Source organism: Amphiura filiformis, chromosome 1, assembly GCF_039555335.1.
Source record: "Amphiura filiformis chromosome 1, Afil_fr2py, whole genome shotgun sequence".
Lineage (NCBI taxonomy): Eukaryota > Metazoa > Echinodermata > Ophiuroidea > Amphilepidida > Amphiuridae > Amphiura > Amphiura filiformis.
In genome coordinates this window covers 24,341,680-24,369,612 of record NC_092628.1, presented here as the reverse complement: position 1 = coordinate 24,369,612, position 27,933 = coordinate 24,341,680, and the positions used below count along the sequence as shown (strand labels likewise).

Sequence of the window (27,933 nt, the reverse complement as noted above, 5' to 3'; positions counted from 1 at the left end):
CTACACAAGAATAATAGAATGGGTCGCTATTATAAATAGAGGGGTGATAAAATGAAAATGTCTACTTCTGGTTGGTAGAATGTCACGAGGTGCAAAAACTTTTGAGATCAGGATCATCAGTTGATGGTAACCCCTGTAGGCCTACCAAGGGTCAAAATACCCCTACCCTAGGTCAAAATACCCCATGCACCCTTGTAGAGCAAGGCAATGGAATATGTAAAAAGTCAAAGCGCACAGATGCATTCAAATAATGCTCAATATGTTTTTTAACTAGCCGAAAATAAGCATCAATAGCATTTGAAGCAGTAACCAATTGACCCGTCAAGGAGGGAGGGGGCTTTAAAAATATCACCTTAATTTTTCTCGTAGAACATGAGTTTACACTATTTTCTATGGGGTTGATGTTCATTTTTCATGTAAAGAGGGGGGGGGGGGGGCTGAAAATAATTTTAGGTCCGAAAGAGGGGCCCTGAAGAAATAGGGCCTAACAAATTAATGAATAAATAAAACAAAGCGATTTTTGTTTTGGCAGCTGAGAGGAGGGGGCAAGCGATTTTTGGCGGGCCGTTCGGAAATTTTAACCCCGGGGGCCTCATAATTATTGCACAGCCCCTAAGATGTTGAGACTCTCCTATGCATCCCAAACCCTTGAGAACATATTTGTATTCTTCTTTCAAGTCTTGAGGAGTTTTGATTTCTTTGACCAGGCCTAATTGCTTTGCTGATTTAAATCCTATGATTACATGTAAGCCTAGGCCTAATTTAATCCCTGCATAACTGTTTCCAATAAATATCTACTGCTGATAGCAAGTAGATTTCACTACGCCATCTAGGGCCTACTACTAGTGCAAGTACTTTAGTTCATCATCAATGCGCTATCTGCTGCTGATAACAAATACACGTAGTTCATCAATGTCCTATTTAGGCTGATAGCAAGTATAAGGTAGTTCATCAATTTGCTATCTACTGCTGATAGCAAGAAAGTTGCCAATGCGCTAACTGCTAACAGCAAATAATTCATCAATGCGTTATCTAATGCTGGTAGCAAATAGTTCATCAATGTCCTATCTACAGTTGATAGCAAGTAGAGATCATCAATGCGCTATCTGCTTCTGATAACAAGTTGTTCATCAATGCCCTATCTACTGCTGATATCAAGTAGTTCATCAATGCGATATCTACTGCTGATAGCAAATAGGTCATCAGTGCCCTATCTATTGCTGATAGCAAGTAGTTCATCAATGTCTATCTAATACTGCTGAGCGCAAAGTAGTTCATCACCAATGTGCTATCTACTGCTGATAGCAAAAAGTTTATGCGCCATCTACTGCTGATAGTAAGTAGTTCATCAATGCCCTATCTACTGCTGATAGCAAGTAGTTTATCAATGCGCTATCTACTGCTGCCAGCAAGTAGTTTATCAATGCCCTATCTACTGCTGATAGCAAGTAGTTTATCAATGCCCTATCTATTGCTGATAGCAAGCAGTTCATCAATGCGCTATCTACTGCTGATAGCAAGCATTTCATCAATGCGCTATCTACTGCTGATAGCAAGTGGTTTATCAATGCCCTATCTATTGCTGATAACAAGCAGTTCATCAATGCGCTATCTACTGCTGATAGCAAGTAGTTTATCAATGCCCTATCTAGATAGCAAGCAGTTCATCAATGCGCTATCTACTGCTGATAGCAAGTAGTTTATCAATGCCCTATCTATTGCTGATAGCAAGTAGTTCATCAATGCCCTATCTACTGCTGATAGCAAGCAGTTCATCAATGCGCTATCTACTGCTGATAGCAAGTAGTTTATCAATGCCCTATCTACTGCTGATAGCAAGTAGTTCATCAATGCGCTATCTACTGCTGATAGCAAGTAGTTTATCAATGCCCTATCTATTGCTGATATGAAGTATTTCGTCGATGCGATATCTACTTCTATATACGAAATATGGAAAAAATTAACTGGCTAATTTCTTATATTAATGCGCGCCGCAAAACGAACGCACGAACAAACAAACGAACAAATTAAATTAAATTTAATTTAATTAAATTTAATTTTAATTTATTTTATTTTAATTTATTTTATTTTATTTTATTTTATTTTATTTTATTTTATTTTATTTTATAGGCCTATTATTTTAATTTAATTTAATTTAATTTAATTTAATTTAATTTAATTTAATTTAATTTAATTTAATTTACTACTTTTAATTAATTTCAATTTAGTTTAGCTTTTATTTAATTTATTTATTTGCATTTGATCGATTGATATAGTCAAGTCTCCAGGTCAAGTAGATAGGTCAAGTGTAGGCCTATTCTATAATTTTCGATTCAGCTTTCAAGCTTCTAATTAGATTATTACAATTGAAATCCATACACCCCATGTAGAAGGCATCACCTTAATCTCCCACACAGGGAGTGTAGGTTTCAAATTGAGTCAACCTTTCAGGTAACCCTTTTGAAATTCACACTCCCTGTGTGGAAGATTAAGGTCGTGTATTCCATAAGGGGTGTATGGATTTCAACTGGAATTACCAATTGCGCATGCGCAGATGTGATGAAGCAAGTACAAGTGACCAATTTAGACCAACTGGCGCGAAAAAGGTGATGCAAACTAGTGAAGGATCGTCTTAACATTTGCAGTGTCAAATTGGTAAGCAATCTGGTTTATTTTGTCATTTATCTGCTTTAATTTTGTTCACAGTCACATCAGTATTATGATAAATCTTTTAACTCGTAATGATACCAATAAAATGACGGTAAATTTCGGACAGGGATCTCATGTTAATAAAATATGTGCCACGGTATGAAACAAAATAATAAAATGAATAAACAAAACAAGAAAATAAATCATCATCTTTAACATAATCATCCGCATCTATCATCATCATCATCATCATCATCATCATCATCATCATCATCATCATCATCATCATCATCATCATCATCCATCGTCATAATTATCATTATCATCATCGTCAAATCATCATAGCCTTAGACGACAAAGGTAATGCGTAAAATTGTGACGTTCATCATTGTTCGTGGTCGATTTGCCCATTTCTGTCCGTTTTAATAACATGCATATTTATTTTCCAGGAACAACATGACTTACGTAATGTACAAAAGACGTTTGGAGCGACTTTATAAGAAGACAATGGAAAACAGGAGACTGAAATCTTGCTGGACATCGCTGCAGTGTACACACCATTGTTCTGAAAAAAAGTTAAGTAGCCCTGTATCCCATTCTGTTAAAATTTGCTATTTGTCACTGCCATTACCACAAAACCCATGCAGAACAGGGGAAAGTGGATTTGTACTTGAAAAATTGTTTTTAATTGTACATTTCTCGAAATTGCATGACATGACATATCTATTGCACCCTTGATAAATTGTACCATATCTTCAAAAGCATCCATGGTACGAAAACAAATGATCATAAATATGCCTCCATCTAAATGTTCAGATTTCATCAGGTAAATTATAATGTGAAACTGATGACTCGGCGCTGGAATTGTTGCCTGTTTTTACCTCGGGATTCCGAAATCATGTTCATAATATTGGATTCTGTCACAATTTACACCAACGTAGACTTCTATTTTACATGGTGTTTTATTTTATTATTTAAATGTACATTGTAATTGTTTGAACATTTTGATTCTCAGAAAAAAACAAGGGCCTTAATTTGAGCAATTTTACATTTATCATCGCTCGTGTGCATTGTGTTAACTTTGCCATTCAAGTATTTCTAACGTAGAAGACCACACTGATTCCAAACTTGATGTTCGTCACCTCGAACTGATAATGAAATCAAACATTTTGGCACTTTATAATCTTTTGAGAATTACTGAATAAGTAGGTTGAAATTCATTTCATGATACTGAAGCTCAGAATTGATTCTATGCATATATCAGACAACTATCATCGTCAGGTTATTTGGCGATTGAAAGTAATGGACCTTGAGTACAATCGTACAGAATATTGGGTTTACTAGTCTTCCTGTCATTTTAGTAGTTTTGATTATGAACACTACTTCTGGTGAATTGTGTTTGGTTAAACTTTGTAGCTGCAAAACTAGATGTTATATTTACGCTTATACCTTAAAATGTGGTGCATATTAGACCTATACAATCAATTACATTTCTGATAATTTCTGATGAAATCCACACACGTTAATGAGTTTCATAAAATTGTGGAAAGAACGTGCAAATATGATTTCAATTTTTATATAGCTGATTTAACACCTTCTGTATTAAAAAAACACTAACAAAATTAAGGGGACTGTCATTTTCTTTGGGAGATGGGTCCAGTAAAAATAAAAAAAAAGAATCAATTGGGGTAAATCTCTAAATCTGAGGTTGATCATTTGTATGATCAAAGGTGATGAGAGCCTCGAGAGCTCTCCTTGCATTTAACTTCATGAACCAATTTTCAATTGTATTTGACTCTATGATATTTGGACCCCTTTCCAAACAAAATGACAGTAAATTGCAAGTTCATATTCCTACCATACACCGAAAAGGTTAATTCATCAATAAATGTGGTACAATTTGACAAATTAAAATTAGTCAATGTAAATGAAATATTTATCATAAGACAAAAATGCTGAAAATGTTCTTGGAATGTTGAAAAATTTCAAATTAATATTTATCATCATGATCATTACAAATATTTTCACAACTTTTAAATATTCAGTTTTTATGAAATGACAAATTAAATGAATGATGTAGTTATGTGTCATTTTTAGTCAAATTTAGACAAATTAAATGATGAATTAAATGACTTATTTTTAATTCATAAGTCATCACAAATTTGTCATGCTAAAAATGTTTTAGACCACATTTTTTGACGAATTAGTCTTTTCAGTGTAACTCAATCTTATATTTTTGCAACACATGATGTAACTCAACCTAACCTGATCTTGCCTTACTATAGTAACCCAGCAACCACAAAACGTTATTTAAACTTAAAGGGTATGAAGAGTGTAAAACATTTTAATGACATTCAAAAACAGTGATGTTAAAGTGTTAACAAAATATGTTGCAATAAAATTTCATATAACATAATTTTTAAAACGTTTTCATGACCTTTATACAACCAGTCATTATAAATATTATTAAAATGTTTGACTAAAATCAACTAAACGTTTGCAACACGTTAATAATGTTTAAAAACAATTGTATGTTTGCTGGGAACACAACTTTATATTCTACAATTGTTAATATATCAACATATTTAACTTATTTAAACGTACCTAGCATTACTTTACATAATCGTACCTAACTTAACCCAAGCATGGCACAACCTAACATAACCCAAGCATGGCACAACCTAACATAACCCAAGCATGGCACAACCTAACATAACCCAAGCATGGCACAACCTAACATAACCCAAGCATGGCACAACCTAACATAACCCAAGCATGGCACAACCTAACATAACCTAAGCATAGCACACCCTAACATAACCTTATCCGTTATAGCACAACCTAACCCAATATAACCTAACCCATAAATCTCACCTAATACTCCTAACCTCTAAAATTCTGTTGAAATTATAATCTATCTTTATGTTGATTTCATCACCCTGTGACAGAAATATATTATATGGGCCTTATTTTTATTTATTTTTGCATTAAAAACCTCCTTGGTACAGAGAAGCCCGTATGCTTACATTCCCGGGCATATATATTTCTGCACAATAACTATATCAAGGCCTATTTCTGTGAATCCCCAACTAACTTGGTGATGCTAATTGCCTTGATACATTCACCGAATCAATAAAGAGTTTCAGTGACTTGAAATGAATTTCAATCTGCTTATTAAATCATTCTGAAAAGATTATAATTGTCAAATGATTTGATTCTATACATTAAGAAATAGTTGAATGGGAAGGATAACATAATATATATGTACGCTAATGTAAACGTAAAATTGCTCAAATGGGGGCCTTCGTTTTTTCTTAAAATTACGAATTTAAGAAGATTCCAATGTACATTTACATACTAAAATGAAATTCCCTGTGAGATGGAAGTCTACGTTGGTATAAATGTGACATAATCCAATATTTTGAATAAATTCCAGGATCCCGAGATAAAAAACGGCCAACCGTTCTTACCAAGTCATTAGTTTTACATTATCATTTTTCTGATGAAATCTGGACATTTAGATGGACGCATTTACCAAAGAAAATGGCAGTCCCCTTAATTTTGTTAGTGTCTTTTAATACAGAAGGTGTTAAATCAGCTATATTAAAATTGAAATCATATTTGCACGTTCTTTCCACGATTTTATGAAACTCATTAACGCGTGTGGATTTCATCAGAAATGATCAGAAATGTAATTGATTGTATAGGTCTAATATGCACCACATTTTAAGATATAGGCGTAAATATAACATCTAGTTTGCAGCAACAAAGTTTAACCAAACACAATTCACCAGAAGTAGTGTTCATAATCAAAACTACTAAAATTACAGGAAGACTAGTAAACCCAATATTCTGTACGATTATACTCAAGGTCCATTACTTTCAATCGCCAAATAACCTGACGATGATAGTTGTCTGATATATGCATAGAATCAATTCTGAGCTTCAGTATCATGAAAATATGAATTTCAACCTACTTATTCAATAATTCTCAAAAGATTATAAAGTGCCAAAATTTTTGATTTCATTATCAGTTAGAGGTGACGAACATCAAGTTTGGAATCAGCGTGGTCTTCTACGTTAGAAATACTTGAATGGCAAAGTTAACACAATGCACACGAGCGATGATAAATGTAAAATTGCTCAAATTAAGGCCCTTGTTTTTCTGAGAATTAAAATGTTCAAACAATTACAATGTACATTTAAATAATAAAATAAAACACCATGTAAAATAGAAGTCTACGTTGGTGTAAATTGTGACAGACTCCAATATTATGAACATGATTTCGGAATCCCGGGGTAAAACAGGCAACAATTCCAGCGCCGGGTCATCAGTTTCACATTATCATTTACCTGATGAAATCTGAACATTTAGATGGAGGCATAATTTATGATCATTTGTTTTTGTACCGTGGATGCTTTTTAAGATATGGTACAATTTACCACGGGTTCAATATATATGTAGTGGCATGCAATTCTGAGAAATGTACAATTAAAAAAGCTTAAAAACAAATATAAGGCATAGAAATTTTACATTATTGTTTTAAATATGCTCGACAACCTCAACCGGGGATCACTCCTTATAGTGTACTGGTGTATGAGTGTCTTCCCTTTTTGGAGTACATTATTTTGTTTGGTAATTTTGGAGTGTTTCATGTATATGCCGTAGAAACCCGAATAATTAGCTAGAATATTTTGGGCTAAAAGAGATATGTAGTTTTTCGAAATTCAGTGATTAAAATAATAACTAGACTTAGCTGTGGTCTAAGACCACGAACACAGCCGTGTTGTGACCCCTTAATGACCTTTGACCCCGAAATCTACGAAAACCCCACAGGCATTGCCTTAAGTCAATGCATGTGTACACATAGTATCACTCTGTCATGTTATTTGTGACAGAAGGGACATTTTGAATGTTTTTTGGTCTTGGACCGGAAGTGATCCCTTAATGACCATTGAACCCAAATAGAAAAATATCACATATACATTAGGTAAACATAATTCATGTGTGCACATACCGTCACTCTCCTATGTTTTTCTTAGCTAATACAAATTTTTGAAGGAATTTGGTTTTATACCGGAAGTGACCCCTTAATGACCTTTGACCTCAAACAAAAAAATACCACATATACAGTAGGTAAACATAATTTATGTGTGCACATACCGTCACTCTCCTATGTTTTTCTTAGCTTATAAAATTGTTTGAAGGAATTTCGTTTTATACCGGAAGTGACCCCTTAATGACCTTTGACCTCAAACAAAAAAATACCACATATACATTAGGTAAACATAATTCATGTGTGCACATACCGTCACTCTCCTATGTTTTTCTTAGCTAATACAAATTTTTGAAGGAATTTGGTTTTATACCGGAAGTGACCCCTTAATGACCTTTGACCTCAAACAAAAAAATACCACATATACATTAGGTAAACATAATTTATGTGTGCACATACCGTCACTCTCCTATGTTTTTCTTAGCTAATAAAATTTTTTGAAGGAATTTCGTTTTATACCGGAAGTGACCCCTTAATGACCTTTGACCTCAAACAAAAAAATACCACATATACATTAGGTAAACATAATTCATGTGTGAACATACCGTCACTCTCCTATGTTTTTCTTAGCTTATAAAAATGTTTGAAGGAATTTGGTTTTATACCGGAAGTGACCCCTTAATGACCTTTGACCTCAAATCTGTGTATGATTCATAGACACTGGGTAATAGCAATGCATATGTGCAAGTTGCGTCACCGTCCTATGTAATTTGTGGGAGAAGTAGCATTTTGAAGCTATTTCGTTTTATACCGGAAGTGACCCCTTAATGACCTTTGACCTCAAATAAAAAAATACCACATATACATTAGGTTGATATAATTCATGTGTGCACATACCGTCACTCTCCTATGTTTTTCTTAGCTAATAAAATTTTTTGAAGGAAATTGGTTTTATACCGGAAGTGACCCCTTAATGACCTTTGACCTCAAATCTGTGTATGATTTATAGACACTGGGTAATAACAATGCATGTGTGCAAGTGGCGTTACTGTCCTACGAAATTTGTGGGAGAAGTAGCATTTTGAGTTGAAATCACGTTTTTGACCCCTGTGACCCCTACGTGACCTTTGACCCCACATAATTCATGTGACATGTAGGGGCCTGGTCAATGATCATTGTGACCAAGTTAGGTCAAAATGGATGTAAGCATGTGAGTGCTAGAGCAAATGTAATGGTCGACAGAAGAAAGAAGAAGAAGAAGAAAGAACTAGACTTAGCTGTGGTCTAACCCACGAACACAGCCGTGTTATAACCTCTAATGACCTTTGACCCCAAAATATATGAAAACGACAATAGACATTGGCTAATGTCAATGCATGGGTGCACGTGGCACCACTTTGCTATGTTACTTGTGGCAGAAAGGGCATTTTGAAGGTTTTTCGTCTCAGACCGAAAGTGACCCCTTAATGACATTTGACCCCAAATAAAAAAATACCACATATGAATTGGGTAAGCACAATTCATTTGTGAACATACCGTTACTGTCCTATGTTTTTCTTATCAAATAAAATTTTTTGAAGGTTTTTCATTTTATACCGGAAGTGACCCCTTAATGACCTTTGACCTCAAACAAAAAAATACCACATATACATAAGGTAAACATAATTCATGTGTGCACATACCGTCACTCTCCTATGTTTTTCTTAGCTTATAAATTGTTTTGAAGGAATTTGGTTTTATACCGGAAGTGACCCCTTAATGACCTTTGACCTCAAATCTGTGTATGATTCATAGACACTGGGTAATAGCAATGCATGTGTGCAAGTTGCGTCACCGTCCTATGTAATTTGTGGGAGAAGTAGCATTTTGAAGCTATTTCGTTTTATACCGGAAGTGACCCCTTAATGACCTTTGACCTCAAATAAAAAATACCACATATACATTAGGTTGACATAATTCATGTGTGCACATGTTTTTCTTAGCTAATAAAATTTTTTGAAGGAAATTGGTTTTATACCGGAAGTGACCCCTTAATGACCTTTGACCTCAAATCTGTGTATGATTTATAGACACTGGGTAATAACAATGCATGTGTGCAAGTGGCGTTACTGTCCTACGAAATTTGTGGGAGAAGTAGCATTTTGAGTTGAAATCACGTTTTTGACCCCTGTGACCCCTACGTGACCTTTGACCTCACGAAATTCATGTGACATGTAGGGGCCTGGTCAGTTAGGTCAAAATCGATGAATGCATGTAAATGCTAGAGCAAATGTAATGGTCGGCAAAAGAAAGAAAGAAGAAAGAAAGAAGATCCTGTAAGAAAAAAGACACAGCCGTGACTAATGTCACGGCTGTGTAAAGAACCTGTAAGAAAAAAGACACAGCCGTGACTAACGTCAACGGCTGTGTAAATACCAATACCATGCATTCAATCATCTTTCTATTATTTTATTTTTGCATATTATGCCGTACGGATCCTAGACCCATCGCAGGACTACATAACGTATGGTGCAAGACATGGAATTGCCGAAATCAAGTATAAGCATACATCAGAAAATATCAACGAAGCTATATACAGTACATGTTACTTTAGTAGAGGTGGGCATGCAATGATAGAGGGACAAATAAAACCAAACAAACAACAAAAAACCACTGATATCTCATATCTGAATCGAGACCTGCATGAAACGGAGAAGCGGAAGGCAAAAAGAAGAATGCACGACATGAAATCATACAGACGGGGAACCACATGATGAACAAGGGATACTACTACAAGACAAGCAGAAATTGAACGTTATTGAAGGCTTCACGCTACAGAGGACGAAAAGGCATAGGCGAGGTGAAGTAAAGGCTATATAGCTGCACCGATACATTTTGCATTAGGTAAGCTGTCAAACTAAACTAGGTAGACTTTATAAATCTAATGCTAAATGTACTTAAACGGTATGTAGCTGGGATGAAAAGCCGACCATCCTATGAAAATGTTGACCCTTTTTTGAAGATATACATGAGTTTCCCAAAAGAAAAATTCTTAAGCTTTTCGGGAAACTTCATGTAAATCTTCAATACAAAATGTCAAAATTTTACAAGATGGTAACATTTTTCATATGATGTCGGCTTTTCCTCAAAGAATCTTTAAGTTCTGTACATATCATTAGGTTTATAAAGTTTACTTCGAGTACTGTTAAATGGCAAAAATTTTATTTAATTTTGCTATAAAATTTGTATTATATCAGAAGTAGTGCCGTCCTCTATTGACCGTATGTAATCTTTACACATGTCCCAACGTAGACTCAATTAGAATCGGCCGAAATTGCTGCGTTTGCATGTATAGCTATAGGACAACATGGCAATTTTGAATGAATGTCTAAATTAATAGAGTGACCAAGATACCCGGGGGGCCACTGTAATGGTGAAGGGGGGTATCAGGGGGATGTCTTGTTTCTTGCATTTTACCTCATTATTTCGCAATTCGCCTTAAAATGGACCAAACTTACCTGACAGTTGTTACTAAATTATTTCATAATTTTAAGCAAAGAGTACCAAAATAAAAAATTAACCGATTCGTGTATCATGGCTTTAACGCACAAAACTAAAGAATGTTGCAGAAATAATAGGTTTATTACTCTCCTTTCATACACGCTCTACTCTTACTTATTGTTAGTTTGTCTGTTTTATTTCTTCTTTTGCCTGAATTACTCATTCAGTGGATGTTTTAAGGGTAGACGAGGTATTGTTGGTCGAAGCAGGCAAAGATCGATTTTCATTATCTAAATCAATATATCATTAATGTTTTGCAAAAGTTCATTCTACAAATCATGTACTTTGAAAACTTGCTTGATTTATTGTTGTTAATGAGTTATGTATACGTTTTACAAACGTGTTGTTGTTTTATCAAGAACCACAGGACCTACAAAAGTATATATTTGATAGTTTGAATTCTTCTACACACTTGCTTTGAAATGATCAATGCAATTTTTGCCAAAGCTCACTACTATTCGCAAGATGCTGTGAACTACCAAATCGCAACAGTTTTAAAATAGTTGCTAACCTTAAGGTATCCTCTGTTCTTCCATGAGGCGCAGGGGCCACTGCACACCTGATAAAATTATTTAAAGCAAAACTATGATTGTCATACCCAAGTTTACACTTAGGGCGATACTTTATCTACTTAAACTCACTGAACACAAATAAGGTGGGCTACTTGCAAAATGTTTGAGGTCAAATTTACGCCCGAGAATTCAGGACGGGCAGTTTGTTTTCAAAAGATTTTATTTTGTTTTAATGGAAAGTGTATTGCTCTTACAATACTATGAAAGCAAATTGCTTTTACATCCAGGACCTAACAATAGAGGTTATCCATGTTCTATAGCTGCACACACCACTCTTCGCCATACATACATTCTCCCAGCCACATTTCCCTAACATAATATGAAAAATTCTGGCTCGAACCCACGCTGCACTGAGCCGCTATCATGTAGGCCTAAACAGTATCGACATATCACCAGCGCCTTAGACCGCTCGGCCACAAAGACTTGTTGGTGTCATCGTGAAAATTTAAACATATAATCGCAACTTCATTACTTCAACATACCACGTGACAAGCAAAGACAGAAAACGTACCATATTTTGGAATTTTATTTGTTTAAAAACATTAATGTGTATTAATAGCGCTCAAATGTTGATAACTGCGTGTTCTTTATACAGAAATCCGACAATAAATGAGCCTATTCATACATTATATCGAAGTTGACTCGCACGTGGCTACTCGCCGTATATGTCGGTCAGTATGTGGCCTACCATTTTTCTTGTAGCTTCTTGTATACACGTCGATGTTTTTATCATTCATACAAGAAATCCACATTAGACCCCTAATTTTATTTCAGGAAATAAAAGATTAGATTACCATAAAAACGAAACAGTAATCTTTGGCGGGGTCTAATGTAATTTTTACATGGAATTTTCAACGTTTTTTCTATCGCCATTCTCGCTCAATTAAAAAAATATTTTGGAGTATATAAAATTGAAATAAAATTATCTGCCTCATAAACGACATCAAATGTGCCACAATTGGGTATCACGAATCGTTATATATGATGTGCAGTTAATATTCATATTTTCTTTTATACAGTTACAGAGGATGCTTCAGTTTTGACAGGAAAAATGTTTTATTGAAAACCCTCTCACTCGGTTATTTCAAAAAGGTAACCACGCTTCCCTAGAATGTGCAATAAATTAGCATTAAAAATTTTCTTATTTTAACAGCATTCTAGAAACTCTTGGCGTTTGGCGAATAGAGGAGTAATAGCTGCATATCCTATCAACGACTGCTATAGAGAGTTCCCGTGTTTTGGGTTACCCGCCATCTTGGAGGGAAACCTAAACTCCGTTTACAATTTTCAGAATACCAACACTCGCGCAATAATTAGCAAATGTTATTTTGTAGAATGTAGCACCAATAGGGTCATTGACCAAATCAAAGGAATGAGGAATACGGCGGTGCGAATCACGTTATAAACACTATTGTAGTCCGTTCCGCTTGAAAACACGGGAACTCTCTATACCTTGTTTAGGATTTTCAAAAGAATTACTTGCTTGTGCCCGCCAAAGTCATGCAGGTAACTCCGAGGTCGTGCATTGAATTGGTTTGAATGAGGAATACCTTTTGTTAGAAGTCACACATGAGTGAAGTGGATAACCTCTATTAGGCCTACTTGTTTTCCCGTTTTCATATTAAATCGCAATAATGGCTGACACTGTGGTTTGTTTTGAATATTGATCAAAATTGAATTGAATTCATATAGGCCCTATATATTATTCAAATGCTAGAAGGTCCGGGATGAAATTTTGTTTTCTTTCATAAATGATAACTTAAAAACGTGATCAAGTTCAGTTTTCAAATAAAATTCAACTTCCTTTAATCAAATAAAGTAATTAATATTCATAGATGTTCAAATAACATGACAAACTATACTAGGTAATCGTACTCTCCAAGTCAGTGAATCGGTGATCGCGTGTACGTGTAGGCAAAATTATGCAACGAATTAGCTAATTATTATGCAAATAACATGACACAACTATACAGGACATAAGGTCACCATATTCTATCACCAGTGGTTTGCAAAATCCATGGAAGTCAAAGGATGCATTTTTAATCATAATCATACAAACATTATACTGAAAACACCAAAGATCTAGCATACTTGGGTCTAAAGTTCTGTGATGTCTATTTTCTTATGTGTTTCATTATTTTTCACTTCATATTTTTGCATGCCTTTTTTCTCAATTTCAAATTTGCCGCCTTTGGCCTCCATGGACCAGATCGTTTAGTTTTCAAATAAATATCAATTCAAATGTGTAAGTTAGTATATCCTTATCAAACCATATCTATTCTTTGTTTTAAGGACGAAATTCACTGCTGACGACGGTCTTCTTGAGGCCATTCACGGAAACAACACAGCTGTGTGCACAGGCCTATTGGATCGACTGCCGTTTCTTCATGTCAGTGGGCCAAGTGGGACATCCAAAATCGACAAAGCATCGCAAATTGGAAGAGTAGACCCATATATGAATGTTGAGACTTTGCTATTAATAAATCGTTTTAATCTGAAATTATCAGTGGTTTAACTTTGAAAAAAATATAGAAAATATATCAAGATTACTCACAATCTCTTTCAATAAAAAAAATAGCTTCTGCTGATGTCATTCTTTTGTAAAAGTAAAATCACTGATAATTTCAGCAGTGGTCGTTTCATTTGCGCATCTTTTCTGGATGTAGTCGACACAACTGATCAAAAGTTTGATAATGACTCTAGTGAACATGGTAAATGTTATATGGAGATATATATCTCAATTTGGGTGCAATTTTGTCAACGCCCAGTTTAGATTTGGACAACACAACAACTTTTGTAGTGTATGAAAATTTTTTTCAAAGAGCGTGTATTATTACATATTACTTTTATTTGTTTTGTTTTTTGTGTGAAACGAATTTTAGGCCCATTACGGGAATCCCGACGCTGCGTGTGATCATTTTTGTGGTAGGCCTATCTGACGGCAATCCCATTTTTATTAACACTAACCTTCACACGTATGTGACTGTTACCTTAGCTTGCATTGGCAAAAATACCTACTAACTCAACACTATACCACGTATACCTTGCTAACACCTCAACGTTGTAAAACGTAGCAATTTTACGACGTTGAGACAACGTTAAATGACGTTGTGTGTTACTCGGTTAACTTTAACCTTAACCATAACCATATGGCACTGTAAAGCTCTGTAACAAAATAACCCTAACCTAACCATAAAACTGCAACCACCATTAGCACGACTTAAAGGTCCGTATGCACAAGAGTTAGACCGGGTCTAAATGGAATTTAGTTCCAGGAGAAAGGACGTTTCCTTTACATTTGCTTAAGTTATTTTGTATTATTTTTGAACTTTCATTTAAATCTTTAGAATTTGCTAGCTACTGATTCCTGAATCCTGATGGAACTAAATTCCACTTAGACCGGGTTTAAAGTTAGACCTGGTCTAACTCTTTTGTGCATACGGACCACTACACTTTGCAGGGCTGTGAAGTTCTTGTCAACATTTTGCACTATTTCGTTAACCAACACGCACATGACCAAATTATCAAATACCTCAATTTTAAATCGGAACTAATAATGATTAAAATGATCACGCAGTTTGTGCACTTAATTGCGATTTACGCGAATATAAATATAAATATGTGAATATTCATGAGATCATATAAAATGAGAATATTCATGAGGTCATGTCATAATGTAAATATTCATATGAGGGCAAAGTATTAAGGATATCATGTATGCAATTGTTATCAGGTAATAATAATATAATAGTGAAAATGTTTGACATTAAAATATTAATCGTGATAAAACCACGCAATTCTTCTGAAGTAAATTGAACAAATGTATTGCGTGGTTTGTGTGACTCTAATCTGTTACTGCGGTGTTTATATATTTATTTATTCATTTATTTATATTAGATATTAAATATTAAAAATTCAAATTCGTATGAATATTTGTATGAATATTCCAATTTATGAATATTATGATATAATTCAAATATTTATTTATCATTCGTTGGATTTTTATTCAAGTTTTAATAGTTATTCAAAAGGTCAAATATTTCTTATAATATGAATAATAAAAATGTGAATATTACTTATATTTCAAATTCGTAATTCAGATTTTTTTTAATTCAATTGTTTGAATATTCATCAGTTATGAAATTTACTATTCATCAGCTTTGAATACTCGTTTAAATTTGAATATTCCTAGATTTTTTAATATTAAAATGTTCAATATTCATAAAAAACACAATTGATTGTTAATAACAATTTGGAATATCCATAATTTTAAATATTCATAGAAATTTATCAAATTCATAAAATAAATTTTCATCATAAAATTTTTATAACGCAATTTAACGAATTTTTTATGAATATTCAAATTTAAATGAATATTCAAATTTATATATTCAAATTTATATATTCAAATTTATATATTCAAATTTATATATAAATTTATATATATAAATTTGAATATATAAATTTGAATATATAAATTTGAATATATAAATTTGATTATATAAATTTGATTATATAAATTTGATTATATAAATTTGATTATATAAATTTGATTATATAAATTTGAATATATAAATTTGAATATATAAATTTGAATATATAAATTTGAATATATAAATTTGAATATATAAATTTGAATATATAAATTTGAATATATAAATTTGAATATATAAATTTGAATATATAAATTTGAATATATAAATTTGAATATATAAATTTGAATATATAAATTTGAATATATAAATTTGAATATATAAATTTGAATATATAAATTTGAATATATAAATTTTAATATATAAATTTTAATATATAAATTTTAATATATAAATTTTAATATATAAATTTGAATATATAAATTTGAATATATAAATTTGAATATATAAATTTGAATATATAAATTTGAATATATAAATTTGAAATATATAAATTTGAATATATAAATTTGAATATATAAATTTGAATATATAAATTTGAATATATAAATTTGAATATATAAATTTGAATATATAAATTTGAATATATAAATTTGAATATATAAATTTGAATATATAAATTTGAATATATAAATTTGAATATATAAATTTGAATATATAAATTTGAATATATAAATTTGAATATATAAATTTGAATATATAAATTTGAAAATTATTATAAATTATGCATATCATTAAATTGGTGCCATCAGCCACACGCCTAGCGTTCTTGATGGCATCCACATCTCATGTATTTAATATGTTTTTTGCTAAACATAAGATATTTACAATTTCTTGTATTTGATAAACTGTATTTATTTATCCTTGTTTTATAATATAACCTGTTATATGAGAAGGAAAAAAAATAAAATTGAATTGAATTGGATTGAATTATGCATATCATTAGGCATATCATTAAATTATGCATATCATTAAAATATGCATATCATTAAATTATGCATATTAAAATATGCATATCATTAAATTATGCATATCATTAAAATATGCATATCATTAAATTATGCATATCATTAAAATATGCATATCATTAAATTATGCATATCATTAAAATATGCATATAATTAAAATATGCATTTCATTAAAATTTGCATATCATTAAAATATGCATATCATTAAATTATGCATATCATTAAATTATGCATATCATTAAAATATGCATATCATTAAATTATGCATATCATTAAAATATGCATATAATTAAAATATGCATTTCATTAAAATATGCATATCATTAAAATTTGCATATCATTAAAATATGCATATCATTAAAATATGCATATCATTAAAATATGCATATCATTAAATTATGCATATCATTAAAATATGCATATAATTAAAATATGCATTTCATTAAAATATGCATATCATTAAAATTTGCATATCATTAAAATATGCATATCATTAAAATATGCATATCATTAAAATATGCATTTCATTAAAATATGCATATCATTATAATTTGCATATCATTAAAATATGCATATCATTAAAATATGCATATCATTAAAATTTGCATATCATTAAATTATGCATATCATTAAAATATGCATATCATTAAATTATGCATATCATTAAAGTATATATCAATAAAATATGCATATCATTAAAATTTGCATATCATTGAAATATGCATATCATTAAATTATGCATATCATTAAATTATGCATATCATTAAAATATGCATATCATTAAATGATATTAAAATTTAACGAATTTTTTATGAATATTCAAATTTAAATGAATATTCAAATTTATATATTCAAATTTATATATTCAAATTTATATATTCAAATTTATATATTCAAATATATAAATTTGAATATATAAATTTGAATATATAAATTTGAATATATAAATTTGATTATATAAATTTGATTATATAAATTTGATTATATAAATTTGATTATATAAATTTGATTATATAAATTTGAATATATAAATTTGAATATATAAATTTGAATATATAAATTTGAATATATAAATTTGAATATATAAATTTGAATATATAAATTTGAATATATAAATTTGAATATATAAATTTGAATATATAAATTTGAATATATAAATTTGAATATATAAATTTGAATATATAAATTTGAATATATAAATTTGAATATATAAATTTGAATATATAAATTTGAATATATAAATTTGAATATATAAATTTGAATATATAAATTTGAATATATAAATTTTAATATATAAATTTGAATATATAAATTTGAATATATAAATTTGAATATATAAATTTGAATATATAAATTTGAATATATAAATTTGAATATATAAATTTGAAATATATAAATTTGAATATATAAATTTGAATATATAAATTTGAATATATAAATTTGAATATATAAATTTGAATATATAAATTTGAATATATAAATTTGAATATATAAATTTGAATATATAAATTTGAATATATAAATTTGAATATATAAATTTGAATATATAAATTTGAATATATAAATTTGAATATATAAATTTGAAAATTATTATAAATTATGCATATCATTAAATTGGGTGCCATCAGCCACACGCCTAGCGTTCTTGATGGCATCCACATCTCATGTATTTAATATGTTTTTTGCTAAACATAAGATATTTACAATTTCTTGTATTTGATAAACTGTATTTATTTATCCTTGTTTTATAATATAACCTGTTATATGAGATGGAAAAAAAATAAAATTGAATTGAATTGGATTGAATTATGCATATCATTAGGCATATCATTAAATTATGCATATCATTAAAATATGCATATCATTAAATTATGCATATTAAAATATGCATATCATTAAATTATGCATATCATTAAAATATGCATATCATTAAATTATGCATATCATTAAAATATGCATATCATTAAATTATGCATATCATTAAAATATGCATATAATTAAAATATGCATTTCATTAAAATTTGCATATCATTAAAATATGCATATCATTAAATTATGCATATCATTAAATTATGCATATCATTAAAATATGCATATCATTAAATTATGCATATCATTAAAATATGCATATAATTAAAATATGCATTTCATTAAAATATGCATATCATTAAAATTTGCATATCATTAAAATATGCATATCATTAAAATATGCATATCATTAAAATATGCATATCATTAAAATATGCATATCATTAAATTATGCATATCATTAAAATATGCATATAATTAAAATATGCATTTCATTAAAATATGCATATCATTAAAATTTGCATATCATTAAAATATGCATATCATTAAAATATGCATATCATTAAAATATGCATTTCATTAAAATATGCATATCATTATAATTTGCATATCATTAAAATATGCATATCATTAAAATATGCATATCATTAAAATTTGCATATCATTAAATTATGCATATCATTAAAATATGCATATCATTAAATTATGCATATCATTAAAGTATATATCAATAAAATATGCATATCATTAAAATTTGCATATCATTGAAATATGCATATCATTAAATTATGCATATCATTAAATTATGCATATCATTAAAATATGCATATCATTAAATGATATTAAAATATGCATATCATTAAAATGTGCATATCATTAAAATATGCATATCATTAAATTATGCATATCATTAAAATATGCATATCATTAAAATATGCATATCATTGAAATTTGCATATCATTAAAATTTGCATATCATTAAAATTTGCATATCATTAAATTATGCATATCATTAAATTATGCATATCATTAAAATATGCATATCATTAAATTATGCATATCATTAAAATATGCATATAATTAAAATATGCATTTCATTAATATCATTAAAATATACATATCATTAAAATATGCATATCATTAAATTATGCATATCATTAAAATATGCATATCATTAAAATATGCATATCATTAAATTATGCATATCATTAAAATATGCATATCATTAAAATATGCATATCATTAAAATATGCATATCATTAAAATTTGCATATCATTAAAATTTGCATATCATTAAAATTTGCTTATCATTAAATTATGCATATCATTAAATTATGCATATCATTAAAATATGCATATCATTAAATTATGCATATCATTAAAATATGCATATCATTAAAATATGCATATCATTAAAATATGCATATCATTAAAATATGCATATCATTAAAATTTGCATATCATTAAATTATGCATATCATTAAATTATGCATATCATTTAAATTTGCATATCATTAAAATTTGCATATTAAAATATGCATATCATTAAATATGCATATCATTAAATTAAAATTAAAATTAAATTAAATAAAAACGATATGCATATTTTAATGATATGCATATTTTGATATGCAAATTTTAATGATATGCAATTTTTAACGATATACAAATTTTAACTATAAGCAATTTTTAACGATATGCATATTTTAATTATGATATGCAAATTTTAAAGATATGCAAATTTTAATGATATGCACATTTTAACGATATGCAAATTTTAATGATATGCAAATTTTAATATGATTCTATTGAATCATATGCAAATTGTGATTTTTATTAGATGCATTCAAATTTGAATCCATTCAAATTTGAATCCATTCAAATTTGAATCCATTCAAATTTGAATCCATTCAAATTTGAATCCATTCAAATTTGAATCCATTCAAATTTGAATCCATTCAAATTTGAATCCATTTCAATTTGAATCCATTTCAATTTGAATCCATTTCAATTTGAATCCATTTCAATTTGAATCCATTTCAATTTTGAATCCATTTCAATTTGAATCTTTAAATTTGAACATTCATTTAAATTTGAACATTCATTTAAATATTCATTTAAATTTGAACATTCATTTAAATTTGAACATTCATTTAAATTTGAACATTCATTTAAATTTGAACATTCATTTAAATTTGAGTATACAAATTTGAATATTTCTTTAAATTTGAATATATAATTTGAATATCCATTTTAATTTGAAAACATACTATCCATTTAAATTTTAATATATAAATTTATATATTAAATTATATATTATATATTAAATGTAAAGGAATACAAATTTGAGTATTTAGATTTAAAAAATAAATAAATAAACACGGCAATAAAAGATTCGAGTCACACAAACCACGCAATACATCTGTTCAATTTACTTCAGAAGAATTGCGTGTTTTTATCACGATTAATATTTTAATGTCATACATTTTCACTATTATATTATTATTACTTGATGATACATGTACATGATATCATTAATACTTGCCCTCATATGACATGATCTCATTTTATATGATCTCATGAATATTCACATATTTATATTTATATTTATATTTATATTCTCGTAAATCGCAATTAAGTGCGCAAACTGCGTGATCATTTTAGTTCCGATTTAAAATTTATAATAATGGTCATGTGCGTGTTGGTTGACGAAGTGCAACATGTTGACATGAACTTCACAGCCCTGCAAAGTGTAGTGGTCCGTATGCACAAAAGAGTTAAGACCAAGTCTAACTTTAAAATCCAGGGTAAGTAGAATTTAGTTCCATCAGGAATGGTCCTTTACTCTTATTTCCTTAGCTAGCAAATTCTAAAGACTTAAATGAAAGTTCAAAAATAATACAAAATAACTTAAGCAAATGTAAAGGAAATGTCCTTTCTCCTGGAACTAAATTCCATTAAGACCCGGTCTAACTCTTGTGCATACGGACCTTTAAGTCGTGCTAATGGTGGTTACAGTTTTATGGTTAGGTTAAGGTTTATTGTTACAGTGCCATATGGTTAAGGTTAGGGTTAAAGGTTAACCGAGTAACACACAATGTCATTTAACGTTGTCACAACGTCGTAAAGTTGATAAAACGTTTTACAACGTTGAGGTGTTAGCAAGGTATAGAGTAGTGTTGAGTTAGTATAGTATACAAATATATACTGCCATGAGAGGTTCTGGTTAAAACTATGGGCCCGAGGTGAGATCAATAGTACTATTTTCCTGAGGGGCGCAGCCCCGAAGGAAAATAGTATTAATTGATCTCAACGAGGGACCATAGTTTAACCAGAACTTCGAATAAAGGCAGTATATATTGGTTTTATATACTTCATTAATATGTTCTTCATTAATAAGAAAATTATTTGACGTTTTGACTCTCCCGCTTCTATCCTGAGTGAACAGCACGGCTAATTTAAGCACAACCTACCCTTCTAAAATCGAATAGCCTAAAATCGGGCTAACCAATTACAGCAGCGCGAAATGACGCTATGGCAGTTTCGCGTGCGTGAACTGTTCCGTCGCATCGAATGCGCGCACGCGGAAGGCATGGTCAAAAGTACTATTTACGGCTTGGAGGTACTATTTACGGCTCATCCGGGACATTGAAAATACTATTTACGGCTTAGAGGTACTATTTACGGATAGGAGTACTGATGGTAGAACTATTTTTGGTCATGTGATCCACTTTTAACCAATCAATGAACAAGAATATATTAATGAAATACTAGGTATTTTTGCCAATACATGTGAAGGTTAGTGTTAATAAATGGGATTACCGTCAGATAGGTCTACAACAAAAATTATCACACGCAGCGTCGGGATTCCTGTAATAGACCTAGAATTCGTTTAAAAAATATTTAATAAAAACCAGTTCTTTGAAAATGTTGCGTGATTTTATCACGATCAATATTCTAATGTAAAACATTTTCAATATTATATTGTTATACTTGCTCTCATATGAATATTCAGATTATGACATGACATGACCTCATGAATATTCTCATTTAATATGATCTCATGAATATTCACATAAATCGCAAAATGTGTGATAATTTTAATCATTTTATTAGTTTAAAATTGACGTATTTGATAATTTGATAATTTGGTCATGTGCGGGCATGTGGGTTGACGAAATACATTGAGTTAAGGGGGTACTACACCCATGTGCTAAATTTGTGACTATTTTGGCATTTTTCTCAAAAAATAATTTCACACTGGTAACAAAAGTTATGTATATTATTGGGGCAAGGAATCCAATTACTCCACTGAAATTTCAGTGACTCAAGACAAGCGGTTCAGTATATATGATAGGAAACGAGGTACATCCTAGCGGTACCTTATTTCTGATCATAAATAACAAACCGCTTGTCTTGGGTCACTGAAATTTCAGTGGAGTAATGGATTCCTTGCCCCTATAATATACATAACTTTGTTACCACTATGTTATTAGTTTTTGAGAAAAATGCAAAAATAGACGCAAATTTATCGAGGGGTGTAGTACCCCCTTAAGTTCAAAACATTGACACGAACTTGACAGCCCTGCAAAGTGTAGTGGGATAGACCCTTAAGTCGTGCTAATGGTGGTTACAGTTTTATGGTTAGGTTAGGGTTATTGTTACAGTGCCATATGGTTAAGGTTAAGGTTAAAGTTACTGAGTAACACACAACGTCATCGTTGTCTCAACGTCGTAAAATTGCTACGTTTTACAACGTTGAGGTGTTAGCAAGGTATACATGGTATAGTGTTGAGTTAGTAGGTATTTTTGCCAATGCAAGCTAAGGTAAAAGTCACATACGTGTGAAGGTTAGTGTTAATAAATGGGATTGCCGTCAGATAGGCCTACCACAAAAATGATCACACGCAGCGTCGGGATTCCCGTAATAAGCCTAAATTTGTTTCACACACACAAAAAAAAAAGTAATATGTAATATGTAATAACACATGCTCTTTGAAAAAAAAAATTCATACACTACAAAAGTTGTTGTGTTGTCCAAATCTAAACTGGGTGTTGACAAAATTGCACCCAAATTGAGATAGACATATATCTCCATATAACATTTACCATGTTCACTAGAGTCATTATTAAACTTTTGATCAGTTGTGTCGACTACATCCAGAAAAGATGCGCAAATGAAACGACCACTGCTGAAATTATCAGTGATTTTACTTTTGCAAAAGAATGACATCAGCAGAAGCTATTTTTTTTATTGAAAGAGATTGTGAGTAATCTTGATATATTTTCTTAATTTTTTTTCAAAGTTAAACCACTGATAATTTCAGATTAAAAAGATTTATTAATAGCAAAGTCTCAACATTCATATACGGGTATGCTCTTCCAATTTGTGATGCTTTGTCGATTTTGGATGTCCAACTTGGCCCACTGAAGATACGGCAGTCAATCCAATAGGCCTGTGCACACCGCTGCGTTGTTTCCGTGAATAGCCTCAAGAAGACCGTCGTCAGCAGTGAATATCGTCCTTAAACATTTGAACATTCATTTAAATTTGAACAATCATTTGAACATTCATTCAAATTTGAACATTCATTTAAATTTGAGTATACAAATTTGAATATTACTTTAAATTTGAATATACAATTTGAATATCCATTTTAATTTGAAAACATACTATCCATTTAAATTTTAATATATAAATTTGTATATTAAATGTAAAGGAATATTCAAATTTGTTTAAATTTGAATACAAATTTGAATATTTATTTAAATTGGATGATATACAGATTTGAAAATTCCTTTAAATTTAAAATTGGAATATTCATACAAATTTGAGTATTTAGATTAAAAAAATAAATAAATAAACACGGCAATAAAAGATTCGAGTCACACAAACCACGCAATACATCTGTTCAATTTACTTCAGAAGAATTGCGTGGTTTTATCACGATCAATATTTTAATGTCATACATTTTCACTATTATATTATTATTACTTGATTATTTGCATACATGATATCATTAATACTTGCCCTCATATGACATGATCTCAGGAATATTCTCATTTTATATGATCTCATGAATATTCACATATTTATATTTATATTCTCGTAAATCGCAATTAAGTGCGCAAACAGCGTGATCATTTTAGTTCCGATTTAAAATTGATAATAATGGTCATGTGCGTGTTGGTTGACGAAGTGCAACATGTTGACATGAACTTCACAGCCCTGCAAAGTGTAGTGGTCCGTATGCACAAAAGAGTTAGACCAGGTCTAACTTTAAATCCAGGGTAAGTAGAATTTAGTTCCATCAGGAATGGTCCTTTACTCTTATTTCCTTAGCTAGCAAATTCTAAAGACTTAAATGAAAGTTCAAAAATAATACAAAATAACTTAAGCAAATGTAAAGGAAATGTCCTTTCTCCTGGAACTAAATTCCATTAAGACCCGGTGCATACGAACCTTTAAGTCGTGCTAATGGTGGTTACAGTTTTATGGTTAGGTTAAGGTTTATTGTTACAGTGCCATATGGTTAAGGTTAGGGTTAAAGGTTAACCGAGTAACACACAATGTCATTTAACGTCGTAAAGTTGATAAAACGTTTTACAACGTTGAGGTGTTAGCAAGGTATACAGTAGTGTTGAGTTAGTATAGTACTAGGTATTTTTGCCAATACATGTGAATGTTAGTGTTAATAAATGGGATTACCGTCAGATAGGTCTGCAACAAAAATTATCACACGCAGCGTCAGGATTCCCGTAATAGACCTAGAATTCGTTTAAAAAATATTTAATAAAAACCCGTTCTTTGAAAATGTTTTTTCATACACTACAAAAGTTGTTATGTTGCGTGATTTTATCACGATCAATATTCTAATGTAAAACATTTTCAATATTATATTGTTATACTTGCTCTCATATGAATATTCAGATTATGTCATGACATGACCTCATGAATATTCTCATTTAATATGATCTCATGAATATTCACATAATCGCAAAATGTGTGATAATTTTAATCATTTTTATTAGTTTAAAATTGACGTATTTGATAATTTGATAATTTGGTCATGTGCGGGCTTGTGGGTTGACGAAATACATTGAGTTAAGTTCAAAACATTGACACGAACTTGACAGCCCTGCAAAGTGTAGTGGGATATACCCTTAAGTCGTGCTAATGGTGGTTACAGTTTTATGGTTAGGTTAGGGTTATTGTTACAGTGCCATATGGTTAAGGTTAAGGTTAAAGTTACTGAGTAACACACAACGTCATCGTTGTCTCAACGTCGTAAAATTGCTACGTTTTACAACGTTGAGGTGTTAGCAAGGTATACATGGTATAGTGTTGAGTTAGTAGGTATTTTTGCCAATGCAAGCTAAGGTAAAAGTCACATACGTGTGAAGGTTAGTGTTAATAAATGGGATTGCCGTCAGATAGGCCTACCACAAAAATGATCACACGCAGCGTCAGGATTCCCGTAATAAGCCTAAATTTGTTTCACACACACACAAAAAAAAAAAGTAATATGTAATATGTAATAACAAATGATCTTAAAAAAAAAAAATTCATACACTACAAAAGTTGTTGTGTTGTCCAAATCTAAACTGGGTGTTGACAAAATTGCACCCAAATTGAGATAGACATATATCTCCATATAACATTTACCATGTTCACTAGAGTCATTATTAAACTTTTGATCAGTTGTGTCGACTACATCCAGAAAAGATGCGCAAATGAAACGACCACTGCTGAAATTATCAGTGATTTTACTTTTGCAAAAGAATGACATCAGCAGAAGCTATTTTTTTTATTGAAAGAGATTGTGAGTAATCTTGATATATTTTCTTAATTTTTTTTCAAAGTTAAACCACTGATAATTTCAGATTAAAAAGATTTATTAATAGCAAAGTCTCAACATTCATATACGGGTATGTACTCTTCCAATTTGTGATGCCTTGTCGATTTTGGATGTCCAACTTGGCCCACTGAAGATACGGCAGTGATCCAATAAGCCTATGCACACAGCTGCGTTGTTTCCGTGAATGGCCTCAAGAAGACCGTCGTCAGTAGTGAATATCGTCCTTAAAACAAAGAATTGATATAGTTTGATAAGGATATACTAAGCGTCTGCAAAACGAAAAGATTTGTAGACCTGTGTTAAGCTAACTTACAAATTTGAATTGATATTTATTTGAAAACTAAACGTGATCACAAACATGACAAATATGTGACACGATCTGGTCCATGGAGACCAAAGGCGGCAAATTTGAAATTGAGAAAAAGGCATGCAATGAAGTGAAAAATAATGAAACACATAAGAAAATAGACATCACATATAACTTTAGAACCAAGTATGCTAGATCTTTGGTGTTTTCAGTATAATGTTTGTATAGGCCTAAGGTAATGATTATAGTAACTCAATTATCATAAATGCCTCTTTTGAATTCTATGGATTCTGCAAACCACTGGTGATAGAATATGGTGACCTTATGTCCTGTATAGCTGTGTCGATGTCATGTTATTTGCATATCTACGAATAATAATTAGCTAATTCGCCGCATAATTTTGCCTACACGTACACGTGATCACCGATTAACTGACTTGGAGAGTATGATTACCTCTTATGCTAGTATAGTTTGTCATGTTATTTGAATATCTATGAATATTAATTACTTTATTTGCATAAAGGAAGTTGAATTTTATTTGAAAACTGAACTTGATCACGTTTTTAAGTTATCATTTATGAAAGAAAAAATCTTTTCATGCCGGACCTTCTATAGCATTTGAATACATAGGGCCTATATGAATTCAATTCAATTTTGATCAATATTCAAAACAAACCACAATGTCAGCCATTATTGCGATTTAATATGAAAACGGGAAAAGTGTTAGTTAGGTCCTAGGATGTAAAAGCAATTTTCCTTCATAATATTGTAAGAGCAATACACTTTCCATTAAAACAAA

General features: G+C 30.4%; 1 long non-coding RNA gene across 1 annotated transcript; it reads left to right on the top strand.

Moving 5' to 3' along the window:
• The first annotated feature begins 2,450 nt into the window (after window positions 1-2,450).
• LOC140165911 (uncharacterized) lies at window positions 2,451-10,301 on the top strand. Its single transcript, XR_011860786.1, has 3 exons — window positions 2,451-2,655; window positions 3,099-3,224; window positions 10,128-10,301. It is a non-coding gene; the product is annotated as an uncharacterized lncRNA (long non-coding RNA).
• Window positions 10,302-27,933: the final 17,632 nt, after the last annotated feature.